This window comes from Xyrauchen texanus, chromosome 43 (assembly GCF_025860055.1).
Source record: "Xyrauchen texanus isolate HMW12.3.18 chromosome 43, RBS_HiC_50CHRs, whole genome shotgun sequence".
NCBI lineage: Eukaryota > Metazoa > Chordata > Actinopteri > Cypriniformes > Catostomidae > Xyrauchen > Xyrauchen texanus.
In genome coordinates, this window is record NC_068318.1 from 7,022,378 (window position 1) to 7,034,673 (window position 12,296).

Consider the following 12,296-nt stretch of genomic DNA (forward strand, 5'->3'; position numbering starts at 1 on the left):
TTCCTGCCGGAATTACACACGGAGCTTGCAAAGTCGTGGAGCGCTCCTTTTTCAGCCAGGTCCCGTTCCCACGTCTCCACCTCTCTCACGTCGGTGGACGGCGCCACTGAGAGAGGCTACTCCTCCATCCCCCCGGTCGAGGACTCGGTAGCAGCACACCTTTGTCCGCCCTCCGCGAGATAGCGTTCCAAGCCTGTGCTCCCGTCTAAGGCCTGCAGAGCGACTTCCGCCTATGTTGGCCGCGCCTATTCCGCCGCCGGCCAAGCCGCATCTGCTCTGCACTCAATGGCCGTTTTACAGATCCTACAAGCAGACCTTCTTCGGGAGTGGGATGAGAAAGGCAGGCACCCAGAGGCTGTTGCTGATCTACGAAGCGCGACAGACCTCGCCCTTCGCGCTACCAAAGCTGCAGCCCAAGCTCTAGGGAAGTGCATGGCCTCACTGACTGTGACCGAGAGACACTTGTGGCTAACACTAGCCGACATGGGAGAAGCAGAGCGCTCCACGTTCCTCAACGCACCGCTCTCTCCGACCGGTCTCTTCGGCTCTGCGGTGAGTGGCATTGTTGACCGCTTCTCAGAAGTCCAGAAAGCCACCCAAGCCATGAACCTCTTCCTGCCGCGTCGCGCTAGCTCCTCTGCAGGCCGCTCACGTGATCAGCCTCCTGCACGAGCCTCTTCACAGCGCCCAGTTCAACAAACTCAGACTTCTCAGCGTCGACAGGGCGGCCGCCCTCGATCGCGCTCAGACAGCCGCCGCAGACCGCCGCCCCCCCGCGGGCCTCGATCTAAGGTAACGCTGAAACCCGAGCAGCCGAAGTCTTCCTAACTGTGTTGAACAAAGACGGCTCAGTCCCGCCGCGGCCGGACCACCGTCAAAGCTTCGCCCCCCTGTCAGTCCCCTTCTCTAAGGCTACTGCAGTGGTGAATTTAGCAGCCAACAAGCCGGTGACACTGCCCGCTTGCCTGCACTCAAACGCCATTTTCACGGCGACCCAAATAAATCTTGTAAAGAGCAAACATGTCTTATGTGTAGAAAATGTGCCCACAACCCAGTGTTCACCCCTACACACAAGCATAACACATCCTGTGCCCCTATCAGAGCACGCTCTCATAAAGCGGTTACGAACCGCTCGAGCGTCAGAGTCAATGAAGGCGCCCACAAATGCGTGCGCGCGCCCATTCTCTGGCCGCTCTATGTCACACGACCAGCCCTATGTGTAGAAAATGTGCCCACAATCCAGTGTTCACCTCTACACACAAGCACTGCATGTCTCGTGTCCCCACCAGAGCACGCTCACATAAAGCGGTTACGAACCGCTCGAGCGCTAGAGTCAATAAATGCGCCCACGAATACATGCGCGCGCCCATTCTCTGCCCGCTCTGTTACACGGCCATCAAACATTCCTCTGTGTGTAAGTCCCGTGCCCATGACTATGCTTGCGCATCACGTAACAGATGTGACTCTTTCCCCATTCATTCCAATCGGGAAGTCACTCACAAAACAGCCTGTTCATGCTGTCTGCGAGCAATCATGCATAAACACACTAAACGCGCTCACACATTTTGTTCAGCGCTCTGTGTGCGGCAATCAGAGCGAATTGGCCATTCACCCTCTAGCGTTACGCTTCAAAGCGTGGGAAGCTATTCCAGGGATATCCAAGTGGGTGTTAAGCACAATACAACAGGGCTATTTGCTACAGTTCGATCGCCGCCCTCCTCGCTTCAGAGCGCGGCTCGAAACCACTGTGAACACGGAAGCAGCGTGCATGCTTCGTTCAGAAATAGCAAGCCTTCTGTGCAAAAGGGCCATAGAGAAAGTGCCACCCTCTCTGAGCGAGTCGGGGCTTTACAGCCGTTATTTTCTTGTTCCCAAGAAAGACGGCGGCCTCAGACCCATATTAGATCTCAGGGTTTTGAACAAGGTGCTTACAAAAAGACCGTTCAAAATGCTTACAATCAGGAAACTCCTCGCGCATGTGCGCCAGGGGGACTGGTTTATTTCTCTCGATCTGAAAGATGCATACTTTCAGATTCAGATAAATCCCCGTCACAGGCCATTCTTGAGATTTGCCTTCGACGGCCAGGTTTATCAATATACCGTCCTTCCGTTCGGCCTATCCTTAGCACCCCATACTTTCACGAAGTGCATGGATGCGGCGCTCGCACCCCTGCGGAGTCAGGGTTTGCGAATTTTGAACTATTTGGACGACTGGCTGATTATGGCACAGTCACATATGGAGCTTCTGTCTCACAGAGCAGTTCTCCTCAGCCATCTGAACAGTTTGGGTCTTGCAGTCAATTGGACCAAGAGCTCACTACAGCCCAGTCAGACAATTTCCTTCCTTGGAATAGAACTAGACTCCGTGGCAATGACGGCTCGCTTATCTACACAGCGTGCGCGCCGTGTTCAGCGACTAGCCGCATCTTTTCAGATGAACAGCCTCACGCCTCTGAAGAAATTCCAGAGAGTGCTAGGTTACATGGCCTCAGCCGCAGCAGTACTTCAGCTGGGTTTACTGCACATGCGCCGCTTCAGCATTGGCTAAACACCGCGCGTCTCGCCGGGCTTGGGCCACAGGCCGCCAGCCCATCAAGGTGACTCAGACCTGTATTTCAGCTCTGCAGCCCTGGACAGTGGCCGAATGGTATCAGCGGGGAGTGACAATGGGAGCTGTATCTCGCCGAAAAGTCATCTCGACAGACGCGTCCAACACGGGTTGGGGCGCGGTCTGCGATGGCTCTCCGGTTTTCGGCCTATGGTCAGTTCAGGAAAAGCTCCTTCACATAAATGTGACCCGTCACGGAAACCAGTGACACAAGTCGGCAGCACAACTTGTGAGCAAAATGAGAAACAAGTGTTTTTTTCCAAAATTGGTGATTTCCGCTTTTTTGCAGAATCTGTTAGTTGAGATCATGAAGAAGCCTCTCCATGTTTGAGATAACAGTATTGGTATATTTAAAAGCGTACATTTTGAGGTTGAAATCGACTTGTTTTTGGAGATTCTAGCATGCAGTAGGGGCGTGTCATTGTCTGTGTGTATTTCCGTACTGAATAGCCGCCGGCTTTTGCCCCCGCCCCTAACAGCGTGGCTACTTATTATGCAGCGCTCTAGCCGGCTCTATCTGATATCAAAATTCAATGAAGATGGGCGCCGCAAAGAATGTCGCAGAGCGAGCTGAACCGTGGCGTTACAACGAAAATGTTTTGAAGTACTTCTTCGACAAGCCGGATGCTTATGAACAAGCGTTCACTGATTCTGAAAGGCGATCTGAGCGGCGATGAAAGTGGCATGATAAGACTGAATAATATCCCTAATCTACAACTGAGCGAAGATGAAGGCGAGGAAGAATGTATCGGACTGGCGTCATGCGAATTATTGGACATTTAGAGGCAAACAGGCGCACAGTGCAAACTTCGGAGATGGTTACATCCACAAAGACCCCGACAAAGAGAAAGTGTGCCCGAGCGACTTATTTCATTGGAGGCAGCGAGATCTGCAAGAATACTTTTCTGTTTCTTATGGGGTGAGTTTCCATAAACATCAAAGTTTGTCGCTTTTTGTTCATTCTAAGAACACGTTACACGTTATCTCATGTTTAGTCCATGTTTACAGGGGAGCTTTACAGGGGTATGGCTTATCTAAATGAGATGTAAATGAGCCCTATTGTCACTCCCAGCAGCAGAGAGAGGTGAGAACTGCACAATCTTTTGAGGCCGTTTTCTCCCCTTTTAGCTTTTTTGAGTGCCTACCTTCAAATGGCCACAACTTCTCCAAATATTGTCAGATTTCCATGTGTTACAAATCGTTGGAAAGCTTGGAGACTACACTTTCAGAATCTGTGAATAACTCAAAATGCCCCAAAACCGACTTGTGTCCCTACTTTCCGTGATCGGTCACAAATTGTCTGGAATTGATAGCTGTCGAGTACGCGCTCGTGCGCTTTCTCCCGGTCATTCAGGGTCACCACGTCCTGGTCCGTTCGGACAACAGATCTGTGGTATCCTACCTAAACCGTCAGGGTGGTGTCAGATCCAGGAACCTATTCCATCTGACGAAACGCATACTGAGTTGGTCCCAGTGCCACCAGCGCTCGCTGAGGGCGACACACGTGCCAGGCCACCTGAACGACGGCCCGGACAGACTGTCCAGAGACAATATTCCCCCAGGGGAATGGTCCCTGCACGCTCAAACAGTCCAGACGTTATGGCACCTATTCGGCAGAGCAGAGATAGACCTCTTTGCGTCCAAAGAGAACTCTCACTGCCCAATATTTTTCTCGAAAGCGAGGACGCGCTGGCCCAGGACTGGCCCAGACGCCCGCTTACGCCTTCCCTCCCGTCTCGCTATTGCCACAGGTAATGCAGAGGATCAGGAAACGCGTCACTCGGTGCTCCTCATAGCCCCGCGTTGGGAGAATCAGACATGGTTCCCGGAGCTTACGCAGCTGTCACTGACAGCGCCGTGGCCCATCCCAGTGAGAGCAGATCTCCTCTCTCAAGCTCGCGGCACAATCTGGCATCCCCACCCAGAGCGCTGGGCGCTGCATGCGTGGGTGATCAACGACTACCCGTCGCTCTGCCAGAAGGAGTAATAAACACCATCATACACGCTAGAGCCCCTTCCACGAGAAGACTCTATGCGTCAAAATGGTCTGTGTTCTCAAAATGGTGCACCGACAGAGACCTGGACCCGCGGACATGTGGGGTGTCGTCGCTGCTCGTATTTCTACAAGAGCTGCTGGATAAGGGCAGATCCCCATCCACGCTCAAAGTGTATGTGGCGGCCGTTGCGGCGTTCGCTGAACCCTGCACGGCCAGTCATGGGGTAAAAGCGAGCTGGTCATCCGCTTCCTCAGGGGAGCTAGAAGGATGAACCCCCGCGCCCCCCATCGGTTCCTATCTGGGATCTTTCTATAGTTCTCGAAACTATGAAAGCCCCCTTTCGAACCACTTCAATCCGTGGATTTGAAATACCTTTCACTCAAAACCGTTTTTCTGACTGCCCTGTCATCAGTCAAACGTGTGGGAGACCTTCACGCACTGTCTGTCAGCGCTGCGTGTCTTGAGTTTGGACCAAGTGACTCCAAGGTCATTTTAAAGCCTAGACACGGCTATGTTCCCAAGGTGATCGGTACTCCTTTCAGAGCACAGGTCATTTCCCTATCGGCGCTGCCAGCACCTGATAGCGAACGCGACGCCAATCTCCTTTGCCCGGTCAGAGCACTGAGATTGTATACTGCGCGCTCCGCCACTTTCAGACGCTCTGAGCAGCTTTTCGTTTCGTTCGGAGGGTGCACCAAAGGTCTCGCCGCCTCGAAACAGACACTATCTAGATGGATAGTGGACGCTATTGCTGCTGCATACGCGTCAAAAGACCTGCCATGCCCGTTGGGCATTAGGGCTCACTCCACTAGAGGCATGGCATCCTCGTGGGCATGGTCCAGTGGGATTTCCATTCACGAACATATGTGTGGCAGCGGGATGGACTTCCCCTCCACCTTTGTCAGATTTTACAATATGGAAGTGCCCGCTCTGCAGGCAAAACTACTAGCGGTTTAATACGCTACAGCTCCCCTGGTGAGCTGCACTGATGGGACACATTCCACACAGACCGTCACTGCCGCTCTGTCGTTCCCTTCCCACTATGTGCTTATGTATTACACAATCAATGACCCGCATTCTTGCCGGCCAAATATTATTTCCCCACTCATAAGGGCTCCCCGGGTCCCCCTTAATTCCCTGGGGCTCATACAGTGGATGCTTGACGCGACGGCGCTGACAATGGGTTCCCGTGAGCGTAAGCTAGCTTACGCAATACGAGAGAACCTCTCGTGAAGAGAACGTATCGGTTACCTAACGTAACCTCGGTTCTCTCTAGATGAGGGAACGAGTATTGCGTGAGCCGGCGTGCTTCAGCGCCACGCAGCTGACTTTTCGCTTCAGTCAATGAAAACCAGGGTTCCAGCCTACGAACTACGCTTATATGCACTCAAGTCACGCCCATTTTGGCGGGCTTTGATGCAGTGATACAAATATAAAAGTGAATACAAATATTTTGACAAATTCTACTTTATGATTATTTGATTGAGTTTTTTCTAGATAACTGTCAGATTTTATGTGGATGTTCATGTGGACGTTAAAACATCAGCATAACTAACAGCAGCAAAATAAATAAAATACTGAAGATCAAAAATAAGTAGATCTACATAATACAACGTATGTCTACATAGTATAGCATATTGAAAAGTTAAATATAACATAATATTAAGTTATACCACAGTCCTTTATAAACTGTCTCTGGTTATACATACACTTAAAGCAAAGAGTAAAGATAGTTGTAGTTTCCAAGGTTTTCAAAACTTATACTTTATGGTGTTTTGGATATTTATTATGTTCGTTATTTCAAAATAATCCGTGTAGGGAAACAGAGTTTGCCATAGAGAGCACCGTCATGAAGTTTGACTAGAGGGCAAAGCGTTTTTGAAAAGCCGTTAACGGTTAGTTACAATTACAGTGCTAGAGCTAGACGTCCAGTGGTTTCAAAATCAACCTATAGTGTACAGTGAGGTTAAATTGACACCTAAAGGTGTAACGTTATGAAATGCATTGTTTAATTTTGGTGGGCAAGACGTAACATTATGCCTGTCCATAACCTTTTCCGAGTAACGTTAACATTACCAGCCACTTTAGCTGTCTAGACAAAAAGTACTGAGACAACAGACACGTGGGATTAACTTACTTTGGTTCCCTAGATGGAAATATTAACACAAATGCCCAGAACTAACAGTACATGATGCAATAAGTCAAGATAGGCCATTCCAAGAGATACCATCAGACATTTGGCCCTGGGTGGCTAGTAACGTAACGTTAGCTTAAACAAGAAGAACGTAACATTAACGTTAATTTTAAGCTAGCAAGTCAGATCGTTAAGATTTTAGCTGAACTAAGCTGGACACTGCATCAACCCAATTAACGTTACATTACATACTGTTTCCTCAACTTACAGTTATTATCATTATTTTGATTGATCACGAAAACCTGTTACTTACGGTTTGCTGCGGGTTTGCTACAGTTTGCTTTCGATTTCCTGACGCCATGGTATGCCATGCTGCTCATAGTATGACACTCATGATGCTCTTTCAGGTTCTATGTGTGTGTCATAGACTGTGTGTGCTTGCACCGCCACCTGCTGGTGTGGCTAATTAACTGCTCTCACACGTACGCCTTACAAATGTGTTTTTGCAGATTGCAGCGGGACAGAGTGGACAAAAATCCACAAATGTGTAAAAAGGAGTTGCAAATGTCATGTGACCTGCAAATTGCCCGGAAGCAATCCACAAATGCGTAAAAAAAGTTTTGTGTGTAGAAATGGATCCACAAAAGCGTAAATCACACTTTGTATGTGAAATAAAAAGATATTTGTACAGATTAAATTGTGTGTATTTACAAATCACACATTATTTTTGTGAATATGATTTTACACAACACAAATGTAAAAATACATGTTTTAGGTTGTGAGATATTTGTGTATATGTTTATTTACAGATCTCTGCAGTACACATTGGACAAAATTCCACAAATGTGTAAAAAGGAACTTACAAATGTAACGTGACCCACAAATTCACAGGAAGTAATTTGCAAATGTGTAAAAACAGTTTTGTGTGTAGAAATGGATCCACAAATGCGTAAATCACAATTTGTATGTGAAATAAAAAGATATTTGTACAGATTTAATTGTGTGTATTTGCAAATCGTGAGATATTTGTGTATATGTTTATTTACAGATCTCCGCAGTACACATTGGACAAAATTCCACAAATGTGTAAAAAGGAACTTACAAATGTAACATGACCCACAAATTCACAGGAAGTAATCTGCAAATGTGTAAAAACAGTTTTGTGTTGTACACATCACCCTGTATTTTTGTGGATATGATTTTACGTATCACAAATGTAAATATACACATTTGCAGATAGTGAAATATTTGCGCATCATTGTACACATTTGTAGATTGTCTTCTGTGGGTTACAAATATTAAAGTCCAATTAATTCTTCCATAGATTTTCAGCTTATGGCCTGTTATGTTGAACAGACACGGGAAGAGCTTATCCAGGAAATTCACCATATCTCTGCCCTCTTCATGCTCAGGAATTCCAACAATCTGTATATTGTTCCTTCGGTTCCTATTTTCCAGTTTTTCCAAAATGTATTCCAAGTCAGTTTTGGAAGCAAGCGGATTAGCTGATAATTCCCTTTCCAATGACTCCAGATAATTGATTTGTTTCTCAACATCTGCCACACTTGTGACCAACTCAGAGAATTTTGTTTCCATTGCTGTAATCGATCGACGTATTACAGCGAGATCCTCCAAGTCAGCAACAACCTTCGCCAGCATCACTGAGATGTTGGACAGTTGACACTGGATTTCTTCTCCTGACGTGCTTCCCAAATCGAGTCCCCGGCTCGCAGGGCCACCAGTGGCCTCATCTTGATCACGTAAGTGTCTTTTAATGTCTCCAGATTCTGAGGATTTTGACTTAATTGCCATGTTTACCTCAAAGAGCAAATATGTAACTGGGTGTATCGAATCTCACCGGTTATAACATGAAAATAAAAACAAAAGTGCACAGAGCTAGCCGCTCACACGTCTGCTTCTCGCATGGTGTGACATGACCCCAATATTAATCCTAATTAAAATTCTATTGATTTTTAAAATTGATAGTTATCTTTGATGATTGTTTATTTGAGGGATTAAAAAGCTAATGTTGATTCTAATAAATGTTCTATTGATTTTAATAATTAATAATTATCTTTGATATTGATTCATTATTGCTAATAACCTAACCCGCTAAACGAACCCCAACACTTTCCATATGAAGTCATTAGTAAAGTAATCTAGTTAAAATTTACCAAAACTTATTAATAATCAGTAGTGGACATTTTTGAAATTAACTTACCCAACACTGGTTCTGTGTATGGAAATGCCTTGTTGATGAAAGAGGTCAGAGAATGGCCAGACGGTAACTCAGATAACTGCTCTGTGCAATTGTGGTGAGAAGAATAACATCTCAAAATGCTATTCTGAGATGTGGGTTGGTGCTCTTTTGGTGGCTCGAGGGGGACCTACACAATATTAGGTTAATGTTGTGGCTGATCGGAGTATATACATGCATACATAGCTGGGCAGCAGCGGCAGGCCTGCTGCATCGCTTTACTGTGACTACTTAATAAAACATAGCAGAGATTTTATGGTTTAATTAGGTGCTGGTGCCAAATGCAGAATAAATCAGTTTGACATGTCTGTTTAATATAATTCATGATGTTTGGTTTTCATCAACCTGCTCTGGGAATGTCGACTACCAAATCCTTACAAATATAACTTTATGCTGCAGTTAAACAAATAGAAAGCCAATACTTGAATAGAAAAGAAATGTTGATGTACAGGTAGACAGATTTGAGACAACCCCTCAAAAGTATAAAACTTACTTCTAAAACTCAGAAATTCCTTATTAGAAAAGGAAGTTTCATTAAGTCTGTTGGCAGATTGTAAATGAAACTATTCATCCATTTAATAACTTACACAATAATATAGCAATATCTCCCTAAATCCTTAATTTTGAGGGATATTATTTCATGAGAAATGTTCAGCTATGTGTTGCAGGTATTGTTTTGTGCCATGGTATTATGAGGAAAGATGATAATTTATGGAGAATTTAAAGGACACCTTACCCAGAAATGATAACTTATGTCATAATTTACTTAAAAATTCTTTCTTCTTTGTAAGACAAAAGGAGTTTTGCAGAAGGACCTGGCTGCTCTTTTTACATACAATGGAGGTGTACATGGAGTGGTGGTGGTGTAGTGGACTAAAGCATATAACTGGTAATCAGACCGTCACTGGTTCGATCCCCACAGCCACCAACATTGTGTCCTTGAGCAAGACACTTAATTCCAGGTTGCTCTGGTGGGATTGTCCCTGTAAAAAGTGCATTGTAAGTCACTTTGGATAAAAGCGTCTGCTAAATGTAAATGTGTGCCTTTTAAAGGAATGTTCTGGATTAAGTTACGCTTAATTGACAGGATTTATGGAAAAATGTTGTTTAGTAAATTTAAACTCATCCCTGGTTTATAAAAAAAAAAAAAAACTAAATTGTGTTTATAGTAAGGTACTTACAATGGAAGTGAATGAGGTCAGTCCATAAACATTAAAAATACTGTTTTGAAAGTATAGCCACAAGACATAAGCATTATATGTGTTAAAATGACTTACTAACATACTAACCTTATCTGTTTTAAGTTACATCCAATATTGTATGATGATGTAATGCTGAAAACATTTTAATCTGGTAAATGGTGTAACACTGGTAAACCCTAACAAAAAATCTAAATAAGCCTCAAACTCACTGCAAATTTGCAGCTTGTTATATTCACATTACAATGAGCTCGTAATTCACATCAAATGTTCGCTCAATTGCATGTGAAAATGATCTGTGCCTAATTTGCAGCAAGTCATTTTAATATGTTAATACTTACTGTCATGTTTATGTGTTTTTTCATGTTCGATTATTTTCAAGTTTAGTTCCTGGTCATGTGATTTCCTGTTCCCTCATTTGATCTTGTCATGTGTTCCCTTTACAAAAAGCTTCACTATGATGCTGCGTTGCTAAGCGCTATAGGGAACAATCCTAGTTGTGACCGAGCTGAAATAATGTGTGTAACACGTCAATGAACATTGACCGGAATTTATAGCCTCGGCTGATGTAATCATTAGATGCACCTGTGGCCAGGCTATAAATGGATACGTCACCAGGTGTCGTCAGAAACTCTTTTTTCAGAGCGATTCTGTTTCTGTGTGTTTTACAAACCCTGTCAAAACTTTCTTTCCTCTGTTAGGAGTTAGAAATGGTTAGGCAGTGTGCAGTGAACATCTTTCTCTTTTCTCTTCTGTTTAGAAAATATGATATATATATATATATAAAAAAAAAAAAAAAAAAAAAAGAGAATGACTGAAAGCCGCAAACGATGCTTGTTCCCCTGTTCTTGCTCTATAGCTGAAGAGGACACGCATCAGTTTGTTTGGGGGAAGAGCACGCTGCTCTCGCGTTGCAGCAGGGCGGGTGCGAGCACTGCAATTTGCTTTAACAGGCAAAGTGCTTCGCGCTCGCCTCGCTTGCTTCCGGGAGTCAGCACTCACGAAAAAAAAAAAAAGATTGTTCGTGGGGCTCTTGCATGGATTTGGTTGAGGAGCAAGAGACGGGTTGATCCCTTTCTTTCGCTCTCTCCCCAAATCCAGCTGGTCCTTCACATGATCTCGAAGCGCGCTCCGATGCTTCTTCGGATCATGAGGAGGATCGCAATTCTCTTCCCGCCTCCGAGCTTTCCGTCCGCGATAAAAAATCTACGGAGGAATTGCTCGATGTTGTTACTCGTGCGGTTGCCAGATTGGACTGGCCACGCGAAAGAGACCCCCAAACCCTCCAAATTAGGGGATAGATTTTATCTTCCAATCTAAGAAAGGGAACGCCTCATGAGTCCCTTCCCTTCTTTGATAAACTCCATGAAGAGCTTTTTTGCTCATGGAGGAACCCCTAAAAAAAAAAAAAAAAAATATATATATATATATATGTATATATATGTATTTTCTTCCCGTGTTCACATACCCTCGACGTCATTATATTCGACTATCGTGGGTGCTGAGGCACGGGGGTATTCAGTGATGCCGCCGGTCGGAGAGACGCTTGTGGGCTATCTCTCGCTGGGCTCGGCATCGTCATTTAAGAAGCCCTCTCTCCCCTCAAAGCCTTGTAGGACAACCTCCACTTTACTGGGAAGGGCTTATCAAGCAGCAGGTCATGCTGGTGCTGCTCTGCACACTATGCTGTTTTACAGGCATACCAGGCTGACCTCCTGGATGACCTGAGTGACGAGCAAGCCTCAGACCCGCCTCGGTCCTGTCTGAAGGGAGGCTCAAAAGCAAAGCGTTTTTATAATTTCTAGTAAGAGAAAACCCTGACGGTCTTGCGCCTAGATTGGGGGTAGCTCCCCTCGGGACGGGGCGTGTGATTCACTTCACCCCTCCCAGTACCCCCTCGAAGCCCCTCCATTCCCACCACCTCTTGGTGTTTCGGGTTGCAGAGGCTTCCGTCAAAATTGGGTGTTTTCGCTATTCCTGCATTTTATTCAGGACGCGAAACACTCGACAACCCCTCAACAGGAAGTGTTAAAATATAATACCCATCTCAGAGATCCTGGCAGCGTGGAAACTTCCGCCAGATATAATCTTTTCTGTGGGT